The 17,361-nt window shown below is 39.8% G+C and overlaps 1 pseudogene; it reads right to left on the bottom strand.

Annotated features, from left to right (window-relative positions):
• LOC102397281 overlaps positions 1-17,108 on the bottom strand; it is an 80,092-nt pseudogene extending 62,984 nt beyond the window's left edge.
• Positions 17,109-17,361: the final 253 nt, after the last annotated feature.

The raw sequence follows: 17,361 nt of genomic DNA, 5'->3' as shown, positions 1-17,361 counted from the left end.
TCTCTACTTTTCAACCTACTGTCTGGGTTGGGCATAGCTTTTCATCCAAGAAGCAAGTGTCTTTTAATTTCATGGCTGCAGTCACCATCTGCAGTGATTTTGAAGCCCCCAAAAAGAAGTCTGTCACTGTTTCCATTGTTTCCCCATCTATTTGCCATGAAGTGATGGGACCAGATGCCATGATCTTCGTTTTCTGGATGTTTTGTTCTAAGTCAACTTTTTCACTATCCTCTTTCACTTTCATCAAGAGGTTCTTTAGTTCTTCTTCAGTTTCTGCCATCATGGTGGTGTCATCTGTGTATCTGAGGTTATTGATATTTCTTCTAGCTATCTTGATTCCAGCTTGTGCTTCATCCAGCCTGGCATTTCACATGATGTACTCTGCATATAAGTAAAATAAGCAGGGTGACAATTTATATCCTTGATGTTCTCCTTTCCTGATTTGGAACCAGTCTATTGTTCCATACCAGTTTTAACTGCTGCTTCTTGTCCTGTATACACATTTCTCCAGAGGCAGGTCAGATGTTCTGGTATTCCCATCTCTGGTTCCTCTGCCCTTTCTAAATCCAGCTTGAACATCTGAAGTTCATGGTTCATGTAGTCTTGAAGCCTGGCTTGGAAAATTTTGAGCATTACTTTGCTAGCATGTGAGATGTGTGCCATTATGTGGTAGTTTGAACATTCTTTGGCATTGCCTTTCTTTGGGATTAGAAGGAAAACTGACATTTTCCAGTCCTGTGGCCACTGAGGAGTTTTCCAGATTTGCTGGCATATTGAGTGCAGCACTTTCACAGTGTCATCTTTGAGGATTTGAAATAGCTCAACTGCAATTCCATCACCTCCACTAGCTTTGGTCATAGTGATGCTTCTTAAGGCCTACTTGACTTCGCATTCCAGGATGTTTGGCTCTAGGTGAGTGCTCACACCGTCCTGGTTATCTGGATCATAAAGATCTTTTTTGTAGAGTTCTGTGTATTCTTGGCACCTCATCTTAATATTTTCTTCTTCTCTAAGGCCCATACCATTTCGTCCTTTATGGTGTCTGTCTTTGCATGAAATTTTCCCATGGTATCTCTAATTTTCTTCAAGAGATCTCTAGCCTTTCCCATGCTATTGTTTCCTCTGTTTCTTTGCATTCATCACTGAGAAAGGCTTTCTTATCTCTCTTTGCTATTCTTTGGAACTCTGCATTCAAATGGGTATATCTTTCCATTTCTCCTTTGCCTTTTGCTTCTTTTCTTTCCTCAGGTATTTGGAAGGCCTCCTCAGACAACCATTTTGCGTTTTTGCTTGTCTTTTTCTTGGGGATGGTCTTGATAACTGCCTCTTGTACAATGTCATGAATCTCCATCCATAGTTCTTCAGGCACTATTTTTATCAGATCTAATCCCTTGAATCTATTTGTCACTTCCACTGTCTAATCATAAGAGTAAATACTACATGAAACTAATTTCTGAGCAGGAAAACTAATTTCACAACAGAGCACTTTACCTTAGTTTTAAAATCTAAGACTTCATCATTTGATGTAGGCCCTAAATCAATGCCAGGTTTGTTGGGAAACCTTTAAAGCAAAAACATACAATAAAAATGAATGAGCTTGTGTCCTTGAAGAAAAGGAAAAAAAGTGAAAGTTTTCCTATATATTAAATGAACTTTCTTGACATGAATAAAATTTGGCCTGTTTTAAAATATCTTTTTTTTTTTAATTTTTTTAAGATTTCTTAACGTGGACCACTTTTAAAGACTTTGCTGAATTAGTTCCAATGGAACTTCTATTTTATGTTTTGGCTGTCTGACCCTGGGTCATGTGAGATCTTAGCTTCTCTGACTGAGTATCAAATGCACCCTACCTGCATTGGAAGATGTCTTACTAACAATCTTAACCACTGCACCCCCAGGGAAGTCTCCAAAGAAGTTTTCCATTACCTATTTCTGCATCCATCTCTCCCAACCTATGAAATATCTAGTTAACACTCATTCTTAGTTTCCATAACAGAGAGTGACAGCCAATGTATTAGCAGAGCCTAAAAATAATTTTTCACTAAAAGTTCTAATTGCTGTATATATATATATATATATATATATATAACTTTTAAAAAACTTTTTTAAAAAGTTCAGCTTCTCTGTGTGTGTGTGTGTGTGTGTGTGTACACACTAACATGTTTAAAAAGAATCTCTAGACTATCTCCTTCCATTGCTCAAGAGTATCTGGACCACACAGATCAAGATGGTCCAAAGAGTGCTGTGTACTAGTGAGGGATATCATTATATCAGTCCTTCCCATTATATGGCAAATGTTTATAGAAATCGTGTTTTTTTTCAGCTTGGAAGGCATACATCATCACATCCTAAGTTGATGAACAAGGGGAGGGAGGGAAGGATGGAGGGAACCAAGGGCTCTGGTGCTGTTGGACAACATTTCCCAGGGGTCGTCATGATCTGATGCTGGAGGGATGACTCACATGAGGTGACTCCATGGGGAAAGAAGCACTGCAAGCTTAAGCAAGGAGAGCAGGGGCAGTGATTTTTAAATGTTTTCACCTTGTGACATCAGAACAATGCTTAGTACATAAAAGACAATTGAAATGCATCTGTTTAGTGAACAAATGAACAAATAAATAAGCACGTTTTCTTTGAAAATTTTCTTTAGAAAAATACAGAAATTAACCAGAGACAAACTCTATTCTAAGCATATTGAAGACCAAGACACTGTCATCTCTGTATCTCCTCTCTGACTAGTGTAATAAACCAACCTGCAGTTCTTTGATAGATGTTTTAGCTGTTAAGTCACCAGATCGTGTCTGACTCTTGTGATCCCATGGACTACAGCTCACCAGGCCCTTCTGTCCATGGGATTTCCCAGGCAAGAGTATGGGAGTGGGTTGCCATTTTCTTCTCCAGGGGATCTTCCCGACACAGGGATCAAGCTGTATCTCCTGCATTGGAGGGTGGATTCTTTACTACTGAGCCACCTGGGAAGCCCCCTTTGATTAGATAGAGGTCTACTCCATTAAAAGTGTCCTTGGATACCCTGTACAATGTGCTAGATGCCACATCCAGTGGACCTAATGCTGTTTTTGTTAATGCAAAGTATTTTTGTGTTTTTATTAGAACCTGCAGAGTCCCAAGTTGTTCTATTTGGATATCTATTATGATAATCTTTTAACTGATGGCAAGAGAACATCTTGTTCTTACAAAACTATACTCTCATGACAATTGGCCAACACACAAAAGAAAATATCTGATCCTAATGAAGTCAACCTATCTCACTCTCTCTGGATCTGCAACGAATGAAGTTGGTAATCTAGACCTGCTTGGTACAATAGGCAAAATAAATGGTTCTCAACCAGGCATTGCTTTTCTGCCTTCTGTACAATTGGTAGGTATCTTTCAGAAATAATCTCTCACTGCTATGCTGCACACTGCCTTAGCTTTGCAGTTATTGTTTATCATTTCTTATCCTACCAGAAAGGGAATATTCAAGTTCCCAGGTTTAATGATGGTCGCTATTTTAGTGAGACTAATCACCACACAGTGAAACTGAAAGTGAAGTCGCTCAGTCGTGTCCGACTCTTTGCGACCCCATGGACTGTAGCCTACCAGGCTCCTCTGTCCATGGGATTTTCCAGGCAATAGTACTGGAGTGGATTGCCATTTCCTTCTCCAGGGGATCTTCCCGACCCAGGGATCGAACCCGGTTCTCCTGCATTGTAGACAGACGTTTTACCGTCTGAGCCATCATTCACTAAATGCAAACCATTTCTAAAAATGAAAGTTCACTTTCATAAGACGTCCAATCTGCTGTACTATGACTATAGATGAAATATATATCATACTCACTTAAATTTTTTTTTTCTGATTTACACAAAGATCTAATATAGGACTTTAGGGGCCATATTAAAGAGATGGATTTCTTTTCAGACAATACTGTCTTTGATGTTAAATCACCTACCATTAACTTCTTAAAGAATTCTGAATACTAGAGTATAAATAAATTAATTAAAAAAATAAAATGCACATGCAATTTACACTACTTTTTTCATAGTTCTTTCATTATTGAAACTTCCTCATTCCTACTTTATCTATGGTAGAATCACTGAGAGTAATTCGGTATCAGATGATGTTCCTGGGTTGCTATTTTCAGGAGAAGTTTTAGATCTCTTTTCTTTATATTCAGAAATCAGTTGGTGAAAGCTATGTATTAAAAATGCAATAAATAATATTTTAACACTGATATGAAAAACAACTACCAAATTCTTAGATCATTTCAGACAATGTCAGAGATAATATCAAAACTTCAATTGTCATATACATTTCAAGTTTCTAAGTTCTATAAACTTATATTTGTCATGTAGTAAAGGAGAAAGTCAAGGTATATTTTCACCCTGCTTTTTTAACTTATATGCAGAGTACGTTATGAGAAACACTGGGCTGGATGAAGCACAAGCTGGAATCAAGATTGCTGGGAGAAATATCAATAACCTCAGATATGCAGATGACACCACCCTTATGACAGAAAGTGAAGAAGAACTAAAAAGCCTCTTGATGAAAGTGAAAGTGGAGAGTGAAAAACTTGGCTTAAAGCTCAACATTCAGAAAACGAAGATCATTGCATCCAGTCCCATCACTTCATGGCAAATAGATGGGGAAACAGTGACTGACTTTGTTTTTTGGGGGCTCCAAAATCACTGAAGATGGTGATTGCAGCCAAGAAAATAAAAGACGCTTACTCCTTGAAAAAAAGTTAGACCAACTTAGCATATTAAAAGCAGAGGCATTACTTTCTCAACATAGGTCCGTCTAGTCAAGGTTATGGTTTTTCCAGTAGTCATGTATGGATGTGAGAGTTGGACTATAAAGAAAGCTGAGCACAGAAGAATTGATGCTCCTGAACTGTGGTCTTGGAAAATACTCTTTAGAGTCCCTTGGACTGCAAGGAGATCCAACCAGTCCATCCTAAAGGAAATCAGTTGTGGGTGTTCATTGGAAGTACTGATGTTGAAGCTGAAACTCCCAATATTTTGGCCACCTGATGTGAAGAGCAGACTCATCTGAAAAGACCCTGATGCTGGGAAAGATTGAAGGCTGGAGGAGAAGGGGACAACAGAGGATGAGATGGTTGGATGGCATCACCGACTCAATGGACATGATTTTGGGTAAACTCTGGGAGTTGACGGACACAGAGGCTTGGCATGCTGCGGTTCATGGGGTCCCAAAGAGTCGAACATGAATGAGTAACTGAACTGAACTGAAAGGAGAAAGAAAAGGAAGATGAAGTAGTCATGAACTCAGGGCAGTACAGCTCCAATAATTAACTAGATTTAGCTTGGCATCAGAGAAGGCAATGGCGCCTCACTCCAATACTCTTGCCTGGAAAATCCCATGGATGGAGGAGCCTGGTAGCTGCAGTCCATGGGGTCGTGAAGAGTCAGATACAACTGAGCGACTTCACTTTCACTTTTCACTTTCATGCATTGGAGAAGAAAATGGCAACCCACTCCAGTGTTCTTGCCTGGAGAATCCCAGGGATGGGGGAGCCTGGTGGGCTACAGTCTATGGGGTCGCACAGAGTCGGACACGACTGAAGCGACTTAGCAGCAGCAGCAGCAGCTTGGCATACTAAAAATCTCTCGAGCTTGCAAATCCTACCTCTATAACCAACTGCTCTTTGTTCCTGGAGGAGTTTCTCTTCAGTTCAAAGTCCTTCCTCTACACAACTGGGATATTACTACCTTATTTCAAAAAAAAGGGTTAATAGGATGTAATGCGATAATATACCCACAAAATGCTTGCAGAAACAGTCAAAGAGTGGAATAACTTCATCTTCAACTTTATCGCCGTAACTACTTTGGAATTCCAAGTAAATCCCAATGTGTACTTTTTCATACGTTTAACATTCAAGTGTTGCATGAAACTGTTATTAATTCTAGTGATTAGCTGTTCTTTGTGGTTTGTAATTTAGGGAATCTCAGCTTTTAGATAATGTGTACCTAAATTTATTTATAACATATGAATTCACTACATTAGAGAGCATAATGATCCTCCACTATTGCAGCTAATTATACCAAGAGCAGAAAACTAATCATGACCAAGACCTGGCCTGGACCACTACTCTTTCTTATCTACCTACTCAAACTCTGAACCAGCAGATCTTTCTGACAATGATGTTTAATCTCCATGTTCCTCTCCAATTCACTTGGAAGACATATCCCTACTCTTACAGTGGGTACTGGCAAATTCTAGATAGGGCTTACCTCTCTAAATTCCAACTATCTTACTTGAGATTTAGGGATTTCTGCTGAATGGGTTCCTTATGGGGCAGATTCTGAAAACATTTAAGGTGGAGGCAGACAGAAATCTGTTGGAAGATTTTCATTATTACAGGAAACAGATCCCATGAGGGGCCAAGCATAATTAGGGAATCTCAGGCAAGCTGGCACCCACTACTCTGGGAAGGATGACAGGGAACCTGTGACCAAAGAAAAGGTGCCCCCACAAGATAGAAAGCCACCTTGAGATTCAAGTCTAGATACAAAAGAGAAAGGGAAGTCTGCTCAATCCCTGCAGGAGCACTTGACCCTCTCTGACAGCCTAAAATGGTCCCCACTGACATCTGCTAGCAGAAAAGATAAATAAGAGCCTCAAGGGCATCTCACCATGAAGATCTAGGCTTCCACATGGGCTCCACATAAGGTCTCTGAGTGAGGGGGGAAGCTAGGCTGCCCAGCTGCCCAAACTGGGTGCTGGAGCTTTGTTTGCAGCAGTGACTGAGTGACAGCATATATACGAGAACAAAGGAGCTCTCACTCTGAAGTCGACATGTGCATCACCTTAAAGGCTGGGGAACCTGGACCCAGAGGGGCAGCCTGGGAGCAAAGGTCAATCGTGAGCCCACTGCAGGATGAGTTGTTTTTTTTTTTTTTTTTTTTCCTTTTAACATGATTTTATTAAGGGTCTTTATAGAACCACATCCAGACTCCAGATCCAGCTGCCAAGCAGACCCAGTCAAGACCAGCTGTAGCAGCAGTGCTGTAGCAGTAGCAATGCAAGGAACAGAATGATGAGAAGGAACTATTTTCTCCCCTCCAAATGACTTGTGGAAGAGGACTGTTTCGTCGATCTTAGGGAATCCTCCAGGATTGGAAAATTCAAGTGGAAGTGTATAGAGAGGCAAGCCCTCAAGGGAAAACAGGATTTGCTGCTGAAATAGATATTTCAAGACCCAAAGAACTAGTTAGAAATGGCACAACTGTGACACTGTTCATACGCCATACCAAGAGGTCACACTTGGAATGAAATAGCTAATGTCAAGCTTTCTAAGGATCAAGGTCTACATGTCCTGAGATAAAGCACCCCGAGCCCACAGCCAAGAGTCACTGATTGGCCTTTGCTTGGTTTTCAGCTCTTGAGGGGGAACATCTTACCACCATTCTCCAAACTGCCTGCACCAAACTGGAACTCTCACTGGTCATGTAGCAAGTAACAGGTAAAATTATTTTTGGCTGCAGTTTAGTGAGAACTGGCATTTTAATGTGAACACTTACATATTAAAACCACTAATAACAGCATATTCTTCTGCAGTCCATCCAAAAACATCCTGAGAAAAGATGTCAGCACCTTGCTGAAGAAGAAGTCTGACGACATTTGTTAATTCATACTTGACAGCAAGCATGAGGGCTGTTCTAAAACAACAGAGAGATGACTTCAGCCTCAGGAAGTTGAGTTGACTTACTTAAACAGTTAATTTGATATGCTTTACCACGTGAACACCTTGCCCTTTCATGAAGAACTGACCCTTTACAGGCTCAAGTGTTCATCTTTGCAAATTACCTCCAAGGCTAAAATGAAGGGATAGAAAAGAAGCCTCCTGTCCCATTGGGATGCCAGGTAGCAGCACTTACTATTTCAAAAGTCCCTGATGGGGACTTCCCTGGTGGGCCAGTGGATAAGACTCCAGGCTCCCAGTGCAAGGGGCCTAGGTTCCATCCCTGGTCAGGGAACTTGATCCCATATGCTGCAACTAAGAGTTCCCACAGCTAGGATCCCACATAGCCAAATAAATAAATGTTTTTTAAAAAAATAATAATAAGGTCCTTGATGGACAAGAAACAATGCTGCAGTCACTTATCTGAGGCAGATGACTATTTAAGGGCTAAATTCCCTATTTCCTCCCTAGTCTGATATATTCGGCTACAAAGTCAGCTAGAGTTTGGGTTAAGGAAAGGCTACTTGCAGGTTTAAATAAAAAATATTGATCATAATGGGAATAAAAATCGTCATGGTGGCAGTTAATGATGTGGACAAGCAATGTGCTAGGCGCTAAAAATGAAATACTATATATAAAATATTTCTTACACACAGGCACCTTTGAAAGATGCATTATTATTTGCCTTTTGTATCAGGAAACTTATTTGCTGATGATAACTCTAATCAGTAGGAAACCTAGGAATTGAACCTGCTGCTGCTAAGTCGTTTCAGTCGTGTCCAACTCTGTGCAACCCTATAGACGGCAGCCCACAAGGCTCCCCTGTCCCTGGGATTCTCCAGGCAAGAACACGGGAGTGGGGTGCCATTGAACCTAGCTTGAATCTAAAGCTCATCATTTTCATCTGTATCATTCACCTCTGACTTGTCTTCATTAACGGAACTGTTTATTGGATCAAAGCTATCTTTCTTGCTTCTACCTGCATTAAAAGTGAAAATATCAAAATGTACTAAAATGAGAAAGGATAAAAACTGATGAGCCCACAGGATCTGGTGACCGTGAGTAATAATCACCTTTTTGTGGCTGTTGCTATTTACTCGCTATGTTGTATCTGACTCTTTTGTAATCTAGTAACATCAGCATTCTTCAAACAAAGTAATTTAAAACAAAGAGTTATGCAAAAGACAAAATCAAGTATTTTAGGTTTACTACGCATCTTGTAAAAATATATACATGCAAAGTAGAGGTTAAAGAATTCTTTTAAAAGAATCAAGAAACTCGATACTGTCATGAGGTAAACTAAAAAGCAGAATCCATATTTCATAAAGCTAATAAAACTAATTTGAAATACCTCAGCTATTACAAGATCAACCAAACAAAAAGAGGTTGCATATGACATCTGTCAATACTTTAAAGGAATATGAATCCTGCTATACATTCCTGCTATATATTGTTCATGATTCCCAGTCAGAATAATTGATTTTCTACCTAAGTAGATCACAAATGAATCCTCTTATTCATTTAATCTTGACATTACCATCCTGGAACAGCACTAAGGGTTTTAAAAAGAAAAAGAACAACGGTACCTTTTCATTTTATCAACCACATGTATATTTGCTTCTTTCTTTACTAAAAACTCCACCATTTGCCTTCTCCTTTCATGTATCAAAAGTAACAGTGGTGTCAGGTCATCCTGGAAAACAGGGAAAACCATTTCTAATGTAAAAAGTTAACCGATATTTAAACTGAAATTAAAATCATGCAATACATTCTCTGAACTTAAAAATAAAAGTCAGAAAGTAAATGGAAGAGAGCCCCCTCCTCATTGCCCTGTGCATCTTCTTTCCCTTTAATATGCTCCTCCTCTGGGACTTCCCTGGTGTCAGTGGCTAAGTGCCAAGCTCCCAATGCAGGGGGCGAGGGTATCATTTAGCTACTGTGTCAACTGCATATTTTAGGGACAATGCTGAGGCAGAAATATATAATACTATCTGTAGCATGCATTACCTATCCAAGGATGACCATGAGTAAACTCAAAAGGTTTACAGACATTCGAGTGGGAATATTATTGTCTACATGAACATGCAAAGAGAGAAACATTTTTTTTTTCTTTTTCAAAATTCAACTGTGGGAACCCTGTTTTACTGCTTTCTCAGAAATGTCTCCTGGAATTTAATCTTCCTCATTCTCTCTTACTTGCTTGCTCTTTCCACCACCCTTCCTTAAGTTAGACGTTCTGGCTGAGAGGTCAGCATTAGCTAGATGCTAACTGCATGCAGAATGAGCACCCTCCCCACCTTATCTTCAAAGACCCTTCTTGATGACTCTCATGTGATTACCTCCAGACCACCAGGAGGAAGCTTCCAAAATCCTAGAGTTCTGGTGTCTGTCTTGCTTTACTGCTCTTAGTTAAAGATTGCAACATAAAATTACCAATACATGCATGCTCAACATTTCTCGGGGAGTTGTTCTTCCACCAGCTCTCCCTGACCTGTCTCTTATAATCTTGTGTGTTTGTGAGAGTTATTCAGTGCAAAACTGCCACAACCAACTTAAAAATTCTAATTTGAAAAATTTAATCCCATTCTTAAGAGATTTTTTAAAATATGAAATCAATTATAGATTAATTAGACTGTCTTTAAACACCTTCAAATATTTATCAAAATAAACTATCAATCAAAAATTGGAAACTCAAATGCTTATGGATGGAAAGCTGATGACCTGAGTAAGTGAAAAAGCCAGGTGAGGCTGGTAACCCCAAAAACACATGTCCCACACAGAAGGAGTGGCCTCTGCACACAGACAAAAAGTAGGACGGGCACAAGGGGGTCCAGATTTGGTCCTTGGAGAAGCCTGAATTTCTGCATGAGCCTCCTAAATTTGAAATGTTGACTCAATATACGGAGGTAAACTAAACATATCCAAGGGCCATGTTTGGTTTATGGCCCACTTTTGGTTTTATGTTTGCTGTTTCCAAACAGGTGGGTATAAAACAAATATTTGTATGTGAAACCTTTCCTTTCTTTAGTATCATATGTTTCACAATAAAAGTGCGTTCCAATATGTAATAAATATGGCTATTAAGACTCATAATTCAATTAAACATACATTCTTTTAAAAAGACTCATAATTCACAGTCAAGAATGTTTCCACTGCCTGTTGAAACTACAGTTTATCTCTAGAATTCTTCTAGATTGTTAATAAAATGGATCATGAGTTTCCAAGCCTGCTAAAAATAAATGCTTAAAACAATTCCCCTCTGTACTGTTACTAACTTCACTGGTTTTAAAGCTCTCATCTGCTTATGCCAGGGATCAGCAATTCTAACAGACACCCTGCAAGAGTCTGTCCTGAAGCTGACACCAAAAAAGGCTCATGAGTTACTATTACTGCAGTCAGGAAAACCCTGCTGGTAACAAACATCTGTTGACCTAATGACCTGGATGATAAGTGAAGGTGCAAAATCCTTAAAGAGTCAGACTCTACAGAGGAAGTGACTTTGCCATGAGCAAATCGCTAAAGACTCTCAGAGTGTCACTGAATGATGAGTGGTTGGAAGGAAAAGGAGTTATCGTTCAAGCCCATAGATATTGCCAAAGATACTCCTTTTAGTGTCTCCAGCACAGGGTCAGAGAAAAAGTCAGGCTAATATTGTTGGAAAGGAGGGAGCTGATGGAAGGAGCTGATGGAAGGAGCTAGCACTGATCAAACTCCAACGCCTCAGGAGACTATTTTCTTTTGTGAAGGGGGCATTTAGAAATTACGTGTATTCACTCCACAGTTATTCATCAAGGATTGGATCAGAATCTCAAAGGAATAGTTCTAAATAAACACATCCAAGCGTTCCTCTATTTACTCAGTCAAAATCTACAGCTAACAGCCTAGGCTTATACATTTTTAAAATAAGTTTTCCCAAACAATTGTGGTTTACCAGCAAAATATAGCTGAGAATTAGTGCAGCAACCACTCCAGAGTCTCATCTCTTACTCACACAGCCAATGCCTTCTCTTATGTGAAGGTTTGAATAAAAAAGAAAAGTGTGAGAGGCAAGAGTCATCAAAACTGCAATTTTTAAAATTTTCCTGGGTAAACAGTGGTAGAACAGGGACTAGTAAACCCTAAAGGCAACCTGATCTCATTATTTATAAACCCCTTACTTCCTTCCCATCAAGATATTCTAGATGGGAGAGCAGAGTCTAGACTCTTATCTAAGTGGATGGTTCTGCCAGAATAGGATAATATCAGGTAGTTATCTGTTCTTCTCTCTTAATTCCCACTTAATCACCACCTGTTCACTGTCAGTCTGTTTTGATCAGAGTCTTCTTAAAACTGGCACCTAGGCAACTTTACAATTCACTCACACTCTTTTTCAAAATAACAACTATTATTCCTGAAAACTGAAAAGCATATAAGAAATATATAAACTGAAGGGAATAAAAAGCACAAAGCAAAATTTCGGGACTTCCATGGTGGTCCCATGGCTGGGTCTCAGTGCTCCCAGGAAAGAGGGCCTGGGTTTGACCCATGGTCAGGAAACTAGATCCTACATGCTGAAACAAAGCCCAGCTCAGCCAAATAAATAAATATTAAAATAAATAAATCCTCTTCTTGGCATTTCACAGCTGCCAAAATTCCAGCTTGACTTGCACTTTTCAGTTGCTTGCTCCTTTTCCTTTCCTTTTACCCTCTTAAGACTTGGGCAATGTGAGAGAAACTGTGTTTATATAAACCATTTTTCATAAAATGGGAATTTGTGAAAAGCATCAAGATTTCTAAAATGTTGTAAAATGCTTTTGTTATGTTTGAATTTTAAGACAAAGTCTACTGAGGCAAATTTTGTTTTACTGTGTTATTTTAGACTGATTACAAAAAAAAAAAAAAAAAAACAAACCTTAAGTGGGGGAAAATATTTGGAAAATGTTTTACCTTTAACAAGTGCAGTGTTATCATGAATACCAGCCATAAATGCATAAAGGAATGCTTTACTCTGTAATGCTTGAGAAATATCATAATTTAAAGTGAAATCTTAGGCAATTTGGTTCCTTCAAAATACTTTCACTCAGGGAAGGCTGGAGCTTCCAAAGAAGGAAAACTGAGCCCACCTGTGAGAGTGGAGGGAGTTCCTGGCAGGGCTGCAGCTGCAGCACGTCACGTGTGTCCTGGAGAAAGTAGGAGGGGCGGCTTCGCCATAACGAGCTCCACACGCATAGCTGCAACCCTACCGAGCAGCTCCCTGGGGCTGAGCGCGGGAGACCCCGAGCTGTACATCACAAACCAAGCGGTCACCAGCACAAGTGAACGCCCTTGCTGGGAGTCAAACATGACCTGACCCTCTTGGTCGGATCTCAGAACCAGGGTCCTGAAGGGCTCAGGGCTCCAGGCCTGCTGCCTCCCAGGCCCACTTGCACTCACCCAGATCCCCTTCATGGGCACTGGGTCTCCTTCCTTCTCCCACCCACCGCCAGGGGCACCCATTCTTTGAGCCCCTGGAAGCAGCCACTCCTCACATCCCTTCACTCTCCCAAGTCTTCATCACTTGTGGGCTCTCAGTCTACCACCCACTCCAGGGCACGTTCTGACAGGAAATCTTCCTTCTGGGGTAGACGGCTGGCTGGGAGATAGAGCTTTGCCCTCTCTGTGGGATCCAACATTTTTCCCCCTGCAGTGGCTTTGCAGTTGTTTCCATGGTAACAGGGCTTGATGGACACTATTCAGTTTAACCTGTTTACATTATTAGAAATAAAACACTTCTACTCTTGCCTGGAAAATCCCATGGACGGAGGAGCCTGGTAGGCTGAAGTCCATGGGGTCACAAAGAGTCAGACACGACTGAGCGACTTCACTTTCACTTTTCACTTTCATGCACTGGAGAAGGAAATGGCAACCCACTCCAGTGTTCTTGCCTGGAGAATCCCAGGGATGAGGGAGCCTGGTGGGCTGCCGTCTATGGGGTCACACAGAGTCGGACATGACTGAAGCGACTTAGCAGCAGCAGCAGCAGCAACAGCAGCAGTTTGAAAAAGTGCTTTGCAAATATTTTTAAATAACGTTAGTTGAGATATACCTTGTTCCTGGCTTCTATATTGGCGTCGCAGGAAAGCAGCTTTGCTGCAAGTGATATATTCTGGCAAAAGACAGTGTAGTGGAGAGTGATGTTCCCACAGACGTCCATGACATTTGGGTTGGCACCATGCTCCAGCAGAAGAGTCACACACTCCTCTTCTTGGCATTCTATGGCATGTCAGTGTTGTGCCAAGAAACAGAGTGTAAATTCTAGGAATTCAAAATAAACAGTTCACAAGCTTCACCGGTTTGCTGTATCTAAGTGAGATTAATTCACTTTTTGTCTCAGTAGTTAAATCACATCCACCTTGTGTGGACATGGTATGCTGCCTTATACCTTTATCAGTGCTGTCCTGTTTTCATTGTCACAGAGATTAAGCAGGCATTTTCTCTCCAGGAGCAGAGTGACCACCGCTGAATGGCACAGGCCGAGTGGAAGGCAGTCCTATGAAAGCAAGATGAGTTTTTAGGAAACTGTAGTGTTACTGTTTCAAAACAAACAATTGTTCCTGTGATTGAAAACATTCAATAGCATGCTATTCCTATCGCTCTAAAACACATATTTCATTTCCTTCTGGAGAAAGAACAATATATATTAGCATTAGCTCTTCTTAACACAGTAATGAAAGAACAATTTATTTGAATAGAATGACCATGACCTTGAGATTCAGCTCAACTTGGGTTTGAATTTGACTTTCACTCTGTCACTTAGCTGTCGCTCAGCCTCTCTGTGCCTCAATTTCCTCATCAACAAAATGGAGACAGCGAAGTAGTTCTCTCACAGGACAGCACTGCAATGCTTAAATGAGATCCATGCAAAGAGATTAGAACCGTTTCTGGCACAGGTAACAGCTCAGTAACTGTTAGGTAATATAATCATACTTATTACTATTACTTCTATTTTACAAGGACAACATCTCAATGAAGTCAAAGGATATCATACCTCCTTTGCAGATACATTTTGAGGATCAGAGACAACATTGTGCTTCAGTGATTCTAATATGCTCATTTTCTGACATTTTAACATCTCTGACATTGGAATTAAATTTATAATTCACAATGTCTGTACAACTATAATTGGTAGCATTTTTGTTTGCTCATTTCTCATATTTCCTGTTGATTTAATTACCATAAAGTCTTTTTGTCTAAGGTTGTTTCTTTTTAATTAAAATATAGATGATGCATATTACATATTATTATATATTACAGGTACACAACATAGTGATTCACAGTTTTTATAGGTTATACTCCATTTAAAGTTATTATATGATATTTGCTATATTTCCCATGCTTTACAATACATCCCAGTAGCTGGCAGGATTTTAGTTCCCCCACCAGGTATCGAACCCTGGGCTCACAGCAGTGAGTCTTAACCACTGGATGACCAAGGAACTCCCTAGATTCTCTTGACTTCTGAAAAGGCTGAAAGTTGTCAGAAAATATCAATCCTCAAAAAAAATTCTAAAAAAAAATTGAAAGTGAGAAATCATTTTTATCTGTGCCACATTCCTATTAGTGCCAAAAAGACAAGATCTGTCTGCTAAGCCTACTTGCCTATAGACAACTTGATCTACAGAGAGTTTTAAATTTTTTGTGTTGTTAACATGTTAAATCAACATCCAGATTTATTTTCTTTTTTTTGGGGGTGGGGGTGGGGGGGGGGAGTGTGTGTGTGCATATGCCGAAATCCAGGAAACTCCAGAATTCTTACTTTTGAAATCATTCTTAGAAAGGTCTTTTGGGTGGGAGGGAGGCTCACAAGGAAGGGGATATATGTATACTTACAACTGATTTATGATGTTATACAGCAGAAAACAACACAACATTGTAAAGCAATTATTCTCCAATTTAAAGAAAATAAGGTTAAGAAACAGTAGAAATAGAAAAAACAGAAGGTCTCTGTCAGCATATAAAAAATGTATAAATAGGAATCTGAGTTTTATTCTGGTACTTTTCTCACTATGCATATTTAAAATGTTTGATCCATACTCTATCTGAAACTTTTTGGTGAGATAAAAATTGAGTTACTTTTCTCTTTTACCAGGTTATTTCTCCACCATCTACACACAGTTTATCATTTCTAACAAAAAAGGTCATCATTTTCAAGTTCTATAGTTTTACATACATTTGGGTGTTTGGCCATTCTGTTCCATCTATTTATCTGTCTTTTCAGTTGTTAGTAAATGAACACTTTGTGGGCACTTATAGCACATTTTGATATCTAGAAGGGCAAATCTTCCTCTACTATACAAAATTTTTAATTTCATCACAACAATTAAAGACAGCATATGTAATCCAAAATCTTTAAAACCATGAAATGTTGATTTGTTTTAAATATAGAAAGACCATACATCCTAAGAAAATGTCTTCCTATTCAAGGACACAGCCAGCTTCCTACTTCAAAGCTGTCTTCTAAGGTCCTTCAGCAAAGAACACATATACCTAAGTGTACACTAGTATAAAATGGATATTGAATGGTATCTGAAGAATTTTTAATCCAGAAGTTGATTTGGCATGGGAATTATTTTGCTCACTATGCAGTTTTCTTTAATATATGACCTTAGGGTATAAAAAATGTATACATTAAAAATAAGATATTGACAACATCAGAAATCTGTCCACTGCCATGATCCACAATAGGCGATCCATGAAGAAGTGCTTTCATTAATTGCATGAGAAAAAATGTGAGAGCCAGAAGGTTCAGAAGATTTCTTGAAGGCTATACAACTTGAGAGCTTTTACTCATGAGTACATGATGCTAACCCATGCAAATAAAAAGTAGGAGGAAGAAAGGAAAAACAGATGCTATTCATGTTTCATTTCATTTCTGTGATTACCGACATTCATTAAATGACTTCAAAACTATCAGCAAAGCTCTATAAGGGGAATTACAAGTGGGTCCAAAATCAGGTAAGGTTTTTTGCTGCCTATGAAGTCTGCGGGGTGCTGGATCCCAGGAAGGTATCCAGGAGCCTTGGAGGGGAAATTCACAGGAGAGATCTCTGCCAGGCCCTTCCACCCCGCTTACCTGTTTATCTTGTCCCTGTCATTCAGGCCATTTTTTCCAAATAACAGAACATGCTGCACTTTGGCTACACTGCCCACAATGGCAGCTTTGTGGATCTTTCTGAGGTCTTTGTCTCGGATGCGGTACCCCAGCTGGAAGTTGATTCCATGACCACTGTCTCTCACTAGGTTGATGGAGGAGCCAAAGGGCAACACACCCTTCTTACTCCCAAAGCCAAAAATCTTCATCACAGAACCTACGAACTCCAAAGACAACTCATCTCTCCCTCAGCCCTTCACAGTCCCCTAAACCCAACACAAGCACTACAGGTAAGCCAGAGCCGTCCTGCCACAACCTCCCAGCTGGGAAGCTCAACGGTTTGGAATCTTTCATCCCAGAATGATCATTGCTAAGCAACACCTCTAAACACATTGTCCATGTGCACAGAGGCCTGGTGTGCCAGCCCAGTGCTCATATGCAAGAACTGTAAGTTCATTTCCTGAAAGAAACAAACACTATCAATAAACCCTTACCTAAACTAAAAGGAAGGAGAGGAAACTGAAATACAGAAATGAAAGTGACATTA

This window comes from Bubalus bubalis, chromosome 17, assembly GCF_019923935.1.
Source record: "Bubalus bubalis isolate 160015118507 breed Murrah chromosome 17, NDDB_SH_1, whole genome shotgun sequence".
Classification (NCBI taxonomy): domain Eukaryota; kingdom Metazoa; phylum Chordata; class Mammalia; order Artiodactyla; family Bovidae; genus Bubalus; species Bubalus bubalis.
This window is presented reverse-complemented; position numbering and strand designations above follow the sequence as displayed.